Source organism: Lissotriton vulgaris, chromosome 6, assembly GCF_964263255.1.
Source record: "Lissotriton vulgaris chromosome 6, aLisVul1.2, whole genome shotgun sequence".
Taxonomy (NCBI): Eukaryota; Metazoa; Chordata; class Amphibia; order Caudata; family Salamandridae; genus Lissotriton; species Lissotriton vulgaris.
In genome coordinates this window covers 694756420-694773725 of record NC_141694.1, presented here as the reverse complement: position 1 = coordinate 694773725, position 17306 = coordinate 694756420, and positions in this window count along the sequence as shown.

The following is a 17306-nucleotide window of genomic DNA, read 5'->3' as shown; positions in this document are numbered from 1 at the left end:
AACAATGGGTAGCAGAGGCAACATGAGCTAAGCATTTGTGTAGAACTACACTGTATACAATGGGAGGATGCACATGACAGCTTATGTAGAAAAGTGCACTGAGTACCAAGTGTTCAGATTCATGGGGGTTTGAATGCGTCAAAGTGGTCATCCAGTGCGGACCAGAGTTTCCTGAGCGGCGGTCTCCATGGGGTGGAAGTTAAAGATATGTTATCTGCACCTCTTAAGTGGGAGACCCAATTTAGCCAGTGGGGAAAGGAAGCTTTGTGCGTGCTTTTACAACAAACATAATTTTTTTTTAAAACAGCTACTTTTTTTAAAACTGACATTCTTTTTCCCCATGGTACGCTCCCCAGTACACTCCCCGGTGCGCGTACCGGGCGCTCCCCCCGCGAAAATAAAAAAAAATTTAAAACATTTTTCTTGACCCGCTGGGCCCTTTTATGGCCCCCACATCAAACCTAGGGGGTCAGGGGGGTCTACCCTGCCCCCTTTTCCTCATTTCCTCCTTTGTTTTTGACACCTCTTGTGTCTCGATCTTACCGAGACACAAGATGGCGGTCGCTCCGGACTGTTTGGAATGTTTACAGACACCCGAGAGCCAATCAGCTTTTCGCTCGCGAACTCGCGTAGCGCGCTGGAGCGCGCCCCGGTGCGCGGCCATAGATATATATATTTTTATGAACCTAAATTACTCAAAATTCACTGGAGCACATATCTTGAGACATAGCAAAGGCACATTGGGCTACCAGTCCCTACAATTTTGCCAAGTTTGGTGGAAATCCATTCAGCCGTTCGGGCTAAAAGTGAGGTCGACCGCCCTATGGAAATTAATATGGGGAAAACACGTTTTAGGACCCCCATTTTATCTCGGCCCCCGCTTAAAAAATCCCCCCCAAACTTTCAGGGAAGGACCGTGGCACCGCGAGGCAAATTTGAGGACATTTTCAGGCAGATTCCTCGACCGGCGCCAAAGGTATTCACAATAGAATGTTGAGATTTTGCATTGAAATCCTAACTATAACTACCTACTGGCAACCGCCAGTAGGTAATATATATATATATATATAAAAATATATATATACCAAGGTGTATTGAAGAATGAATGGGTGTATGAGTGTATATATATAGATATATATCTTTGCTCCACCTGCACCTGAAACCGGCGCACTCGTGGACGGGTGCTCGTAAAGCAGAGATGCATCCGCGTTAAATGTGTGCGCTCACTCCCTTCTCCTCTATGGTTTAGAGAAAGCACTCACAGGGCTCTTTGCCTTTTCCAAATCACTTTAATTCGTATAGCCCACAGTCAACATGACGTGTTTTGGCTTACGCTTTAGTCAAATGTTTACATGTTACGCACCAAAATGCGGCATTTTTTGAAATACACATATTGGATCACATGATGCATTTCTCATTAGAAACCAATGAACGACCATCCTTTTTTCATGACCATGGCATAAGTGATGTAATATGTGACTTCATCAGCAGTGCATTGCGGGCACTATAGTTAGCTGAACTAACTATAACGGGGGAATTTCATTGGTTATGTACAAATGAAATGTACAACTAAATGGATTGGTGTCGTTACAACGCAGGCTATTACAACGCCTGCTGTTACAACGCGGTTTTTACATCGCATACCACTACAACGCATAGTGCTTTTAAGCACTTGATAGTGATTTATTTAATTTACTATTCCAACTCCAGTCCCCGTGGATAGTAGGGAAGGTGTTGGATAGTAAATTAAATATATTCCCTATCCTAGAGCGCCCCCCAGCGCAATGCGTTGTAATGGTTTGCGTTGTAATGGTTGCGTTGTAATGGTAGTGCGTTGTAATAAATGCGTTGTAAGTGATGTTTCCCAACTAAATATAACGCCCCTGAAACCTATGGTTTTTTCAGTGAATTTCTAAGGTTTTTTAAATGCTAATTTCTAACTATTCGTGCCTCAAACCTATGGTTTTTTAAAGTGAATTTCAATGTTGTTTTAAATGCTAATTTCTAACTATAACAAGACTGAAACCTATGTTTTTTTAAGTGAATTTCAATGTTTTTTTAACTGATAGTTTCTAACTATGCCTACAGAGGTAGGACATGTGAAGAAAGAAGAAAAAACGCACAGAAAGAAAAAAAAGAAATGCAGAAAGAAGCAACAGAAGTCCTCAAAGACGAAGAAAAGTGCAGGAAGAAGGAAGACATGCAGAAAGAACAAACAGAGGAGCAGAAAGGGGCCTTGTTGCAAAAAAATCCTGTACCCTCAACTTTTTCAGATGGGTACTGGTCATAACTGACTCTGACTAACCAGTCCTAGAGCCAGTGCTATGCTAAAAGAAACTTAAAATATAGTGAAAACGCCTACATACACTCGGGAACACTATGTGTTGGGGTACCCCTGTGATTACCATGGCCTCCTCTTTAAGACCCTAGTACATAATAGGGCAGGGGGATTAAAACTACCTCTTAAAATTCGCCACAGGGCGCGTTTGCACACTGGTGAAGTGGGGGGCCTGAGGTGACGTGTGCAAACACGCCCTGTGGCCATTTTAATTTGGAAGATAAAGTTCCCTTGAATCCTTAGTGTCCTTTGGATCCAAATATCCCACCAGGTATCTCCAGTTAGCACCACAGAGCTGCTTTGCAGAGAGGTGTAAAAAGGGGCATGGCCTGGACCACCTCTCTGCAACGCAGCGCAGTGGCGCTTATTTGAAGCACCTGGTGGGCTAGTTGGCCCCTAGGGTCCCTCAGGATTGAAGGGGAATTATTTCCCTAACTTAAAACGCACCACAGGGCGTGTTTGCACATGTCACCTCAGGCCCCATCCCTTCCCTTCACCACTGTGTAAACACGCCCTGTGGCCATTTTAATTTGGGAGATTAAGTCCCCTTGAATCCTGAGGGTTCCTAGGGTCCAAGTAGCCCACTAGGTACCTCCAGTAAGTGCCACAGAGCTGCGTTGCAGAGAGATGTAAAAAGAAGCATGGGCTGGACCACCTCTCTGCAACACAGCGCAGTGACACTTACTGGAAGCCCCTGGTGGGCTTGTTAGCCTCAAGGGGCCCTCAAGATTGAGGGGGAATTATTTCCCCAACTTAAAACGCGCCACAGGGCATGTTTGCAGACGTCATCTCAGGCCCCGTCCCCTCCCTTCCCCACTGTGTAAACACGCCCTCTGACCATTTTAAATTGGGAGATTAAGTCCCTTGAATCCTGAGGGTCCCTAGGGTCAAACTAGCCCACTAAGTAATTCCAGTAAGCGCCGTTGCAGAGAGGTGTAGAAAGGGGCACAGCCTACACCACCTCTCTATTCAACGCAGCGCAGTGTCACTTACTGGAAGCACCTGGTGGGCTAGTTGGCCCCCAGGGGCCCTCAGGATTAAAGGGGAATTAATTCACCAACTTAAAACATGCCACAGGGCTTGTTTGCACAGGTCACCTCAGGCCCGTCCCCTCCCTTCACCACTGTGTAAACGCGCCCTGTGACCGTTCTAAGTTAGGAGATTTTTGTTCCCTTGAATCCTAAGGGTCAAACTAGCCCACTAGGTACCTCCAGTAAGCGCCACAGAGCTGCGTTGCAGAAAGGTGTAAAAAAGGGCGTGGCCTCTGAACACCTGCTTGCAACGTAGCCCCGTGGCGCATACTGGAGATATCTGGTGGAATAGCCCGCCACAGGGTGCGTATGCACAATGGTGAAGGAAGGGGGCGGGCCTGAGAAAACTGTCTGCAAACATGCCCTGTGGTGCTTTTTAATTTGAGGAATTAATTCCTCTTTAATCCTGAGGGTCCATGGGGACCAACTAGCCCACCAGGTACCTTCAGTATGCGTCAGAGAGCTGCGTTTCAGAGAGGTCTAAAAAGGGGCATGGCCTCAGAACACCTCCCTGCAACACAGCTCCTTAGCGCATACTGGATCTTCCTGGTGGGCTAGCTGGCCCCCAGGTGCCCCCAGTATTTAAGGGGAATTAGTTTGCCATCTGCAAACGCGCCAGGGAGGGGGCGGGGCCTCCGGTGCGAAGCCAGTCTTTTCTTTTATTTATTTTTTTAAGAAGGGGGTTGTGTGGCCCCCTTCTTTTCCTAATTTATTGGCCCAGGGGACCCCATCCCCCAGGGCCCAACCCCTATTTAAAAAATTAAATTAAAAAATAAATTGGAAGGGGGCTGCGTGGTCTCCTCCCAAGGCCATAATCGGCCCGGGGGACCCCATCCCCCGGGGCATGGCCATTTAAAAAAATTTAATTTATTGGAGGGGGGCTGCGTGGCCCCACTCCTGAGGTTATTTATGGCCCCGGGGACCTTTCCTTTTTAAATTACTATTTTTTTTTAATGGTGAAGGGGGGCCGTGTGACCCCCCTCCTGGGCCACTTATGGCCCCGGGGACCCCAACCCTCAGGCTCCCCTATTCTTTGGGGACCATGAGGGGGTCCCCAATCCCCTCACAGTCCCTCCAGCTCCCTGCCTCCTGCGGGACACAGCATTGCTTTTCCACACGGGGAGCTGCTAAGATGCAGCTCCCTGTGTGGGAAAGCAATCTGCTTTGATATTTGGAAGAGAGAGCCGGTTTCCTGCTCTCTCTCCCAAATGCCAAAGAAGAGTTTGCTATGGCAGGGCGGGAGCAGCGAGGCTCCCGCCCTTCCATAGCAAACTGCAGTGTCCATGGGTGGGCACCCCAAGGCACTGCAGAAGCCGGCCCTAGGGGGTGGCGGTCCCCAGAACCATGACAGGGCCCTGGGGGGTGGTGGTCCAGGGGGGTGGTGGTCCTTGGGGCTGCGGGGGGGGCAGTGAGCCCCCCGCCAAAATTTTATATAAGCCCCTGGGGGTGCCGGTCCCTAGGGCTTGGGGGGCCCTTTCAGTCCCCCACACATGTATTTCATAAGCCCCAGGGGTGGCGGGCCCGGGCTATGAGGTCCCTTTGGGCCCCCATTACAATACAAATATTGCCCCTGGGATTTGGCCCACCCGGGGGCTAAATATTAACGAAGTGCAGGAGCCCGCGCTTCATTTTTTTATTTTTTTTTCCGCGGCCGGAACCGTGGATCCTCCACAGATCCCGTGATTTAAAAAAAAAAACATTTTTTGGGCCCTGGAGGTCCTTGTGGGAGGGGGTCAGGGTGTTTCTACCCTGCGCCCTTTTCTTGTTTTTCATGTTTGTTTTTCTGTTTTCTTGTGCCTCGGTTCTACTGAGGCACAAGATGGCTGCCAACACTTAATGGTTTGGAGTGTTGACAGCCAATTAAAATACAGCTCGTGGTCGGGAGGGTCCGCGAATCCACCGCGGCCATAGATATCACTATTTTTTCACATTTGATTTTCTGAGCAACTACTACACGAATTTACACTGTTTAACAAAGAGTTCTTTTTGAACCAATGGCTACCTTTTTGCCACATTTGGTGTAACTACGCTCAGCAGTTCAGGCTGTGACCGCGGCTAAAGTTTCCTATGGAAAATTGCATGGAGAAAACATGTTTTGGGACCCCCCCATTTTCATTGCCCCTGCTTGCCGAATCACCACGAAACTTTTAAGATAGGAGCGGACCGGAGCCCCCACGAGTTTGGAAAATACAACGAAGATTTGTCAATCGGCGCCAAAGTTATTGGGAATAGAATGTTGCGACCGCTAGGAGGAGATATATATAATATATATATATATATATATATATATATATATATATATATATATATATATATATATATATCCTCACTCAAGATGTCCTGTTACGAAGGGAGCACTATCACAGTCGGTGCTCGCGGTGAGATCAGGACAGTGTCTCGCATTAATTATTTCTCACAGGATGAATAACGCAGCACTCCTCTCGACTTTGAAGATGTTTATTTAGATCGTATGTCTCCTACGCGTTTCGAACTCTAAGTTTCTGATCACGGCAGTATTCACATTAGGCCCTTTTCACTTTCTTGTTTATATACATATGTATCGAACATAGTGCTTTCTGGGTGGGGTAGTTTTTCAATAACATGTTGTTTTTTGTTATTTTCAACAACTTTAATATTTGGCTGTGCTATCCATAAGCTCGTCCACACCGCCGCCTGGGTCAATATTTTTTGCTGCGCTCACATTGTGCGTCTTCTGATTTAAAACAGGTGCGGATATATATATTCATGTTAGAGGCAATGCATTAATATACTAAAGCTATTTTTCAGGGCATTCGGTTATTACAGAGTCAAGGTAGCAGACTGACTGTCTTGAGTTATAAGGGCTGAGTGCCCATTGACCCATGCGGCAACGCTAGCGTTTTCAGGACAACACAGTCATTTTCATAATACATTTCAATACTGCACACATTAGAAGCTTTCGGCATTTTGTGCTTTCCCTTTTATCTTCTCAGCGATACAGGGAAATGGAGATGTTTGATCAAGTGAGGATTTCGAGTGACTCAGGTATATGATGTGGGGGAATCATTGGGACATAGGAAAAATCATACACATTTAGTGATTTATCGAGTTCTTTCTGTCCTTTATCAATATTATTGATGTGTTTGTCACACAGCTTCATATATTAAGATCTCGTTGTGTGGCAATGCTGATATCTTTAGTGGTGAACCTACATCTCTTCATGCCCATTCAAAGCCCAGAGGGTGATTTGTTTTGAATCTCATTATCATTCTTGATTCCAGCCTTCTGAGTTTTTGGGTTCTATTACCTCCTCGTTCATGCACAGGGACTGTCACCAGTCCTGATTATTTCATGTCCAGCCAGGTCTTTCCTCTGTGTGTGCTCATATGTTTTACAATAGCATTTGTATGGTCTGCATTTTGTATCGCTCTTGCATGTTCCAATATACGTTTCTTTAGAGGACAAATAGTACTTCCTCTGTATTGCTTTCTGCAGAAACATTGAAGGATGTATAATACAAAGGTTGATTAGCATGTTTTCGTGTCCTTTATTTCAAAGATTTTTCCATTCGGGTCTTTTAGAGTTTTTATGTTTTTGCCAATTCTACAGGCTTTACATGTTGTACATTTTGTGAAGCCCTTTGATCTTGACTGGAGCCATGATTCTGATTTCTTGTCTTCATTTTTTTTAAATTTATTTTTATTTTTAATAAACGAGAAGCACATTACAATACACATTGCAGAGTTGGTTTTTAAACCCAAAAAATATTGCTAAAAAAAATTATAACATTGCACATCCATGTACATAATCTAATGATAGGCACTTATGTAGCGGTTTATAAAATAGAAATCAATATCAACAAAGGGAAAATGAGCAATAATCATAAAAGAAAGAACACAAATCAGTCAATACCCCGTAGCACAGTAATCTTTAGCCAACCCATTCAGCCACCGGCGCCCAGATCCTGGTTGCTAATTGCCGGCTCCTCCCCCCTTTACAAGAAAATACAGAAAATTCTAACCTATGAAGGGCTAACAATCTTGCTCGCCATTGTGCGAACGTTGGGGCTTCCGCAGATAACCACTGAGATGTAATACACAGACGTGCCTGGAACATAGCAATGAATAGAAGAGCTGATTTAGAGAAGGAATGAGTACCAGCTAAGCTATTACCCACGTCAACCCCGAATATTACTAGTGCTGGAGTCAATAAACAACTTATCTTGAGTGCGGAGTTGATAAAATGCTCGATGTTGTCAAAAAACCCTACTAATACTGGACAAGCATAAAGCATATGTATTATGTCCGCGGTCGATGAATTACAGCAAGCACATGTATTGCCCTTCCTAGCACCACATTTTGCGATTTTCATTGGCGTGTAATAAAGATCTAACATGGCCATATAGCTTTGTGTCTTCAACGAACCTGATACAATGACCTTACTGGCAAATTCCATGACCGGGGCTAAATCAATACCTGTCCGTCCTAATTTAGTTTCCCACTTGGCACTTTGTACTGACAAGTCATCCGGAAAGGTTGATACTATATATTGATAAAGTGCCCCTATTCTACTTCTTTTCCCAATCATCTCAATAATTGGTAATTTATCAAGTATAGCTGGTGAGGTCTTCAATTGTTTGTACACAAAGCTTTGTATTTGCAAATATTTTAAAAAATCGCGTGGGGGTAATTTATATTTATTCCTAATGTCACTGAATGTTAAAATTTGCCCTTCCTCTACTAGGTCACACAGCGTATAGGCACCCTTCCTTTGCCAGCCAAGCATTACGTGGTCTTGAAAGATACTAGGAAACACTCTGCTGCTTTTGAATGGTGTATAGAAATTCAAATTTGGAATGTCTAAATTTTTCCTAATTTTCCGCCAGATAGAACACGCAGCGATCAGAACTTTGAAGCGTGTCCTTTTGTAATAGCTAGGCTCCAAAACTTCCAACAGTATACCCTTGGCAGCTTCACCTAACCCTATCTCATATATAGTAGGTTGGTTGGACAACAGTACATTTGCCCTATCTCCACATATCAGCACTCCCATGGCTTGCAGCATTGCTGCCCAGTAATACATAACAAGGCTCGGAACCGCCCAGCCCCCCCGATCTTCGGGAAGATACATCCACTTAGCTGCTCGTTGCGATCACCTATATCCCCACAAAAACCTACTGCACACCCTCTCTGCCTTAATCAAGCTATTTTGAGAAAACAACAAAGGAATGGTTCTAAACAAATATAAAAAATTTGGGAGGACTATCATTTTGAGGACGCTAAAACGTCCATATAAGGATAAATGTAGATTGTCAAGTCTCTCCAATTTAGTGTTGACTGCTTCTGTCATTGGGAGGATATTTAGATCCGGAATCCTATCAACTGTGGAACTTATCCGCACCCCTAAGTACGTAGCTTCGGGTACAACTGGAGCATCGGATATAGGCATATCAGGAGTCTGAACCACCTGCGTTTTTGAAACATTGAGCTTATAACCCAACACTGCTCCAAACTGTTTAGCTAGTTCCTTCAATGCCAGAAACGCAGATGGAACATCAGATGTTATCCCAACTATATCGTCTGCGTAAGCTAGCAGATTATAGGAGATGTCACCAGCCCTAATTGGAACTATAGCCTGATTGGCCATGATTTTAGAGAGAAACGGATCTATATATAGGGCGAACAACAGGGGTGAACAGGGACACCCCTGCCGTGTGCCCCTAGTAATAGAAAAAAAGCTAGTCTGCTGCCCTGAGATACGCAGTTGGGCCCTTGGAGAAAGATACATAGCAGAGACTGTATGTATAAATCCATCTGGAAACCCCTTCCATCTAAGTACCGCCCACAAGAACCCCCAGGAGACCCTGTCGAACGCCTTCTCGGCGTCCAACAGGATCAACCCGAGGGGAGATTTCGTGACATGGGCCCAGTCTATCAATGCAATGGAGCGCCTGACACGGTCCGCTGTGTCCCTGCCTGGAATTAATCCATGCTGATATATGGAGACCAACGGAGTAATCACTTGCGCAAGTCGACAAGCCAAGATTTTAGAATAAACTTTCGAATCTCCATTTATTAATGATATCGGCCTAAATGATGACGGGAGCAGCTCTGGTTTCCCTTTTTTCTTGAACAAGACTATGGTTGCATTTTGCCAAGATACCAGCACTATGCCCTTCTGCGCTGTTCTAAGGATCTCGAGGAAAAACAATTTAATATCGTCCAGAAAGATTTTGTAGAATTCCAGTGGAACGGCGTCTGGGCCACAGGCCTTGCCGTTGGCTAAAGATTTAACAGCCAGCTCCAATTCCTTCATTTGAATGGGAGAGCCCAGAAATTCAGCCTGTTCTTGAGAAATTTTGATTGGCTCCATATCATTAGGAAACTCCTCCATAGCCCTCTCAATATCCGGCCTAGAAATATCTTCCCTATCTTCCGTATACAGAGAGGAGTAAAAATCCAAGAAAACTCTATTAACTGCCTCCTGGGTATCATGTATTATTCCATGTTGATCTTGGATTTTTACTACCTGATTCTGTATACTGCGCTGGCGAAGTCTCTTGGCTAAAACCCTACCAGAGTTCTCCCCAAACTCAAACATCTCTGTACGATATTGCAAGTACTTCAATGCGAGATCTTTTCCGAATGATTCCAATAATTGGGCTTTCAAGATTGCTACTTTTTGTTGACTCGACTGAGTTTCGTAGCCATTCTTGATATTCAAAATTATTTCGATCTCTGCCTCTCTTAGCTCCTCAACACGACTGCGCATCTGCTCTTGTTCAGACTTCCATCTATACGAAGTGAAGCTTTTGGTCTCCCCCCGTAGTCCAGCTTTCAGCGTGTCCCATACCACTTGATCAGAGGCCGACCCAATATTTATATTTAGAAACTGTGCTATCCACTTTTTAATATGGGCCCAATACTCGTCTTCGCAAAGCAGCTTCCTTTCAAACGTCCACTCCCTAGGGGGTTTCCTAATTCGAGGCCATTCGCACTCTGCTATTAATGGGCTATGGTCTGATATAAGTCGTGGAAAACAGGAAATAGAAGAAACAATTGCCACCTGCTCTGTGAGGAAAACATAATCTAACCTAACATTTTTGTTATGGGGAATAGAGTGATGTGTAAACCTATCTTCCATTTTATTATGTAAGAACCATAGGTCAACCAAACCATGCTCCTGGAGGAGAGTCTGAAGCGCTTTAAATACTTTTGGCTTTCTACCCACATATTTTGGATCTCTAGCTAAATCGAAATTACTTAAAGTATTAATGTTCATATCACCACATACTAAAAGTGGAGTAGGCCAAGCTGCCAATTCCACATCTAGCTGTTGCACCACCTCCGGATCGTCTAAATTCGACCCGTACACATTACAAATCGTTAGTTGTTTACCACCTATGCAAGCTTCAGCTATGGCCCACCTACCCATTCTGTCCCCCAATGTCCTTTTACAGGAGCCTAAACCCCGCTTCATAAATATAGCGACCCCTCTAATCATAGAGGTCTGTTTGGAACAAATAAGGAGCTCATAACCAGCCAGCCTGAGGAGATCCCGCTTCCCCCATGGTACATGAGTTTCCTGTATGCAAAGGATGTCTGCTCGCAGCAAATGAACAATTTTAGCAAAGAGAGCCCGCTTTTTGCCATCATTAAGGCCGCATTCGTTCCATGTACATAAAGCCAGTTTATCCTGCCCCATCAGAATAAAAAAAGAAATCAGAAGCCAGAACAAGATGTGCATATACTCAAACTGTAATACCATTTCTGCAATGCAAACCAATACTCTTTTAGTTTTTTACCCCGTCCCCTCCCCCCTTATACCCTCCCACCCACCCCCATTCCCTTCCCCCCCCCACACCCCCACCACCCATACTAAGGCTTAAGGACCAAGTCCTCAGTGATGTTGCATCAGCTTCCCTACCAACACCTGTGCCACACCTTCTCCCCTCTACTCCTTGTACCATATTTCCTTTCCTAAAACATCCATGTAATTGTAGGTACCATAGGAAAGAAAAATAATTTTTCGGGACCAAAAAGAAAAGGAAGAAAAAAAGATCCCCACACAATTACACACTATTACACTTCATAGGCTAATCATTACGATCAACCTCTATGCCCCGACTAATGTCTTAGTCGTAAAGGTAGAAATTCTGGGGTACTCGATTATATCAAAACTGTCTTCAAAGTGGCTTCTTACTAAATAGTACAAATGATTAGGCGCTCTTCTGTATGAAACCATTGGTTGATCTCCGATTAAGTTGCCTATAACCGCGTCTTTCTTTAATACATTCCAGTATTTGGGAAGCGTTTTTTGAATTTTGTAGCTTTCCTTACTGTATGTCAGTATTAGCTATGGCTGGTCTTCATTGGGTTGTATTTCTTTCTTCTTTTCGCGTTTGCTACTTTCTTGTTGATCTTTCTTGTTCACCAAGGTTTCTGCTCTTGTTTTACTTCTTGCTTTTTCTTCTCCTCATTTAATGTCTGCATATTTATATCCTCGTTCCAAGAAATGCGTTTTTGTTTCGTCAAATTCCTTTTCCATTTCTTGCTGTTCTGTGCGGTTCCTCTTCATTCGTAAGAACTCGCCATACGGTATGCTCTTTTTTAGTATTTGAGGATGAAAGCTAAGTCCGTGCAGTAGGCTGTTTGTTGCTGTCTTTTTCCTATGCACTGTGGTGTGCATTTGGTTGTCTTTGATATAAATCGTGGTGTCCAAAAACTCTATTTCTTTAGCACTCAGATTATGTGTAAATTTTAGCCCCACATCATTTTTATTTCGGACCGCTAGAAAATCTAGAATTTCGGTTTCCGTCCCCTTCCATAGCAGGAATAAATCATCGATGAAACGCAGCCATACGGCTATGTTCATCATGTGGTGGTCGTTTTCTTCTCTCCAAGCTATGTTCCTCTCCCACCACCCCATCATGAGATTCGCATAGCTTGGAGAGAAGGAAACTCCCTTGGCAATACCACAGCATTGAGCGTAGATTTTTTTGTTTAAAAGAAAGACATTGTTGTATAGGCCCATGGTTATCATGTCTATCAACATGTTAGAATGTTCCAGTTCATTAATTGATCTTTGTTTCAGGAAGTATTGAATAGCGTTTAGCCCCTTGTTATGGTTTATTGAGGTGTACAGCAACACCACTTTGATTGTCATCAGCAAGTAATTTGGTTGCCATTGAGTGTCCATTAGTATAGGGAGAAAATCTCCAGTATCCTTGATGTAGGAACTGAGTGTCGGGACAATTGGTGCTAGGAAAAAGTCTACATATGTTGACACATTTTCATATATACTGCCACACCTTGATATAATTGGTCGTCCTGGTGGTTTGTTCAGCGTCTTATGGACTTTCGGAAGAAAGTAAATTGTTGGGATTATCAGATTGTCTACCATCAAGAAGCTTTTTTCCTCTTCTGTTATTAATCCTTTTCTTTACTACAACTCCAATTTCTTTCTTAGATCCAACATCAATTCGTTTGTAGGGTTCTTTTTTAGAATTGTGTAATTCTTTTCCTCGCTCAATGAACGCATCGATCTTCTATATTGTGTTGTTTCTCCATCACCACGATGTTCCGGCCTTTATCGGCTGGTTTCATTTCAATTTGACTATTGTTCTTAAGTGTTTGCATGGCCATCCATTCTTTTTTAGATAGATTATCCAACTTTCTCAAGCAGCTACTAAGAGCCCCTAGGGGAACAGCAAATTTTTCTGTACACGAAGAGCTGGGTATCCCATTTTTATGTGATAAAATGGCAGTAAACCCTCTAGTATGTTGGCTAAATTGCTGGCTAAATGACGACATACCACTTACTCAGCTCATATTGAGAGAAGCGTTAACATGGGAAAATAGGCTGAAGGTTCCTTGGATAAAGTACCTGAGTAATTGCTTTAATGATATAGGGCGACCCAAACTTTTCCAAACACCAAACTCCATTACGAAATTGGATGTTATTTTTGTGAAGAAGGCTTTTATCTCCTTCAGATACTTAGCCAGGGAGACTGGTGAAATGAGGAAAGGTAGTGTACTAAACATGTGCTAATAAAAACAACTTTGCTCATGGAACCGTACCTATTATGGCCAATGTCAAGTTATGACTGTTTTTTGTTGACAAGGTTTAGGCTGGATTTATTCCACTTACTTCTGGCTGTGCCTAAGGGATCTTATCGTGGACAAGTGTTGCCGGCTTGCGGCTGCGACGAAAAGTCTCCGCAAGACCTGGCGCCCTTCTTATTTTTTGTCCTTTTTACAATATACCAAGGAGGCTATATTTAAAACCTTGTCTTAAAAACTGAACTTTTCTCAATTCAGACCAGCACTTTATTATCTCCAGATGCTAAGTTGTGATTGCACCCTGTTTGTATGTAATTTTTTTAAACTGGCAATCAAATTCAGGAAAAGTATGGAAGGATAACAGCACCGTTAATTGAAAGGATAACCTTTTTATGCTCTTAGAATATCTCTATTTAATAATTTGAATGTTCAATCTGCCTGTAACTTTTTGTGAGCGTTTTTTTTGTTAAGTCGTTTTTAAACGCTTTTTTATGCTAACATGAAGCCAATATATGTATAGTCTGCTTTTATGGTTGTCACTTTAAACAACCGAATAACGTTTTCTTGACTTGACTTGACTTGAGATAGATTATCCTGGTGCGTCCGATTTGAAACATTTTGCATTATATGAAGATCTCCCATCACTAAATCATGGAAAATATCAATCTTATTTCAAGGGTGGAGAGCAGGGCAGAATTTTGATTTCTATTTGAACCGAGTTGGTGTCCGTTTATTCGTTTGGACCCCCATTTCTTCCAAGATTTGTGTATCTGTTATCCGGGAGTTATTTGTTTCATGCGCCAGTTCATAAGCAGTGCGAAGGTGTGGCACTTCTGCAATTGAGTATGTTTCAGGTTCGCCTGATGTTATTATTTGGCTTTGTTGACCTATGGCTCTGGGGGGTAGTTTCGCGAAGAATTTCTTAAGTTTTAATTTCCTTATATATTTGTATAAATCAGTTTTTGTCTCAATTGGATCTTGATGTTTCTCCGGGCAAAATGATAACCCTTTGTTAAGAAGATTGTGTTCAGCTTCTGTTAGGTTGTATCTTAATACATTTATGACAAGGTTCGGGCTCCTTGGTCCTTTGGATATCACTTTCTCATGAGTGTGCGGTTCCTCAAATTTTATCTTCCGCTTTTGTTGCTGGCTTCTTCTTGTTTTACTTCCTGTTCTCTTGATGGAAAGAATCCTCTTCCTCTCGTTCTCGTTCTTCCCGAGCCTCCTCCTCTTGTTTTGCTTCTTGGTGTTTGCTACTCCTGATAGAGCAGCTTCATCTCCTCTAAAAAAGAGAATTTACTTAGGTCTGCTGACCTCTGTTCTCCACTCAATTCAGATTCAGACTTGCTTGAGGTTTGATTGGTGGCTGATCAGTATTTGGTTTAATGGTATCCCATTGTTGTTTAAATATTTCAAACCGTTTTGCAAAGGTGAATATAGTCCCAAACTTTTAGTCGTCTTCGTCCCTACGAAATTTACGATATTGTCGTTCCTGTACTTCATCTTCGTGTTTGTCGAGGTTGGGTTCCATATCAGCTCACAGTTTTTTGATAACCTCATTATCCTCATTGGTTGCTTTAATCTGGGTTTCCACTTCTGCTGTTTTCTCATGCAGCTCTTCAACATCCTTTCTTGCATATTTTATGATGATGAGCATTATATTTCTTGAGCAATCCATATTATTTTTGCCCCATTCCTCGAGCATCTCCAGTTTGGTGTCTGGATGGTTAGGAAGAGTGAATATGCAGAGGTCCCTTGGTACCACATATTTCTCTAGGCTGATGATCTCCCAACCCCTTGATATTTCTTTCCGCAGTAGTTTCTCGAGTTGTGTAAAAAGCTGTTTTGTTGTGGTGACTTGGGGCTTGGTTGTTTTGCCCGCCTCACTCATGCCTTTGGACGTTGAAGCGCCTCTCTGGAACATACTTTCAGCTTTGGATACGCGCTTGGCCGCTCATTCCTCCATGTTTAATTTTATTGTTAGGCTCTGTACTTCTTTATTATGACCTTATGTTAAGACAGTTATAGCGTTTGTTGCCCCCACTTGTTTGTTACAACATAGTCAAATATGTTGTAACAAACAAGTGGGGGCAATGAACGCTAAGAGCCAAACAAAAAACAGGCGTTGAACTTAAAAACTAAATTGACCCACAGAAACTATCCCACCCCTATCATAGATAAGGCCATGAAGAGGGCTCACAACAACAACAGGGAAGCACTGTTGGAGGACAGGCCCTAGAAGGACCAGAATGGCAGACCAGTCTGTGTGACCACATACAGTACACACTCTAACAGAATATCCAAGATGGTTAATAAACATTGGAGTATCCTCAATCATGGTGACCTCAAACTAGAAAAACAAATGTTCGCTCACAGGAGGGGCAGAAATCTCAGAGACATGATCGTCCATACCCGACCAAAAACGGAGACCACCATGATCAGAGGAACTCCCAGTCTATAACCAATCCAAGGCCACTACCCATGTGGAATTTACAGCACTTGCCACCTGACCAAAAAAAGCAAATGGATCAAGTTCAGGAATGGCAGTGAATGGGAGCAGAGGAAATTTACTAATTGTAATAGTCGCAATGTCATCTATATGATCACGTGTCCATGCGGACTGGAATACGTAGGGATGACATCACGTCCCATCAGTGTACGCATTGGAGAACACAAAAGCAATGCCAGATGCAAAAAAAGCACCACTAAGATTGGCAACACACTACCTCACCGAGGGCCATGAGGTCAAAGACCTTCCCTGGACAGTAATAGAACAACTGTCAGCAGACACTGGCCTTTTGGAAAAAGAGCAGTGTTGGGTGTTTAGATTATGCACTAACACAGTGGGCCTGAACGTCGATATACCGTGGAATATGTTTGACTAAAAACATGATACCTCAAACATGCCGCGGTCTTAGGGTTTAACCTAGCTTAGGTCCTTTGCACGCATAGACCCTTATAACGTTTGGCAATACTGTCACTGCTCTTTTTTGAACAGTTGTGTTATCCCTACATACTGTGACCCTCATATTTATTTCATTGATGGTCTCTATTATCTTTACCTTATCCTATTGTACATGAGGAATGTAACAATGTCTCTACCTTCACTTGGGGAAGGAAAAAATACCTCTTTTGTTTCTCATCCTCTTTTTTCCTGCTCAAGTTAATTATCCTGCCATAACGAGCAATTTCTGCTCCGCTTATATCCCCGCATGCCGGTTAATTCTGGTTATTTATTAAACCTTTTACTCATCATTACAAGCACTAAGGTCCCTTGATCCACTTTCAAACGGGATGTTTACAGCTTTACTTAGGATGCCGCCCCCCTCTCCTGGCACATGCATGCGCAGTTATCGCATTGAAGGCACACACGAACTTTAGACTCCAATACGGAGTGTGCCTGGCTCCATTGATGACCTCCCTTCTTCTGGCATGTGCATGCTCTTTTACCACATTGAAGTCACGGACTCAAGTGGGCAGCATCATACCGGTTCAGCATACACCAGAAGTAGACACAGGCTGTTTAGCGGTCCAGTTTCTTTAGCGCACTGATAGCATCAGCTCTCTGACCCAGCCTGCACACATGGACATGCTGTCGGGCACGTCTGTAAGGACCAATTATCCAATCAAGGGCACTACAAATACATCTTGTTAGAACTGGGGGTCTCTAGTTGGCAGAGGTAGGTACCACTGTCCAAATAGGGACCCTTGCTTCTAGTCAGGGCAAGGAGATAACCCTCTGAGATAACCCCTGCTCACCCTCTAGGTAGCTTGGCACGAGCAGTCTATGCTAACCAGAGGCAATGCGTAAAGTATTTGTACCAACACTCACAGTAACACAGTGAAAACACCACAAACTGACTCCACAACAGTTTAGAAAAATAAAGGTATTTAATC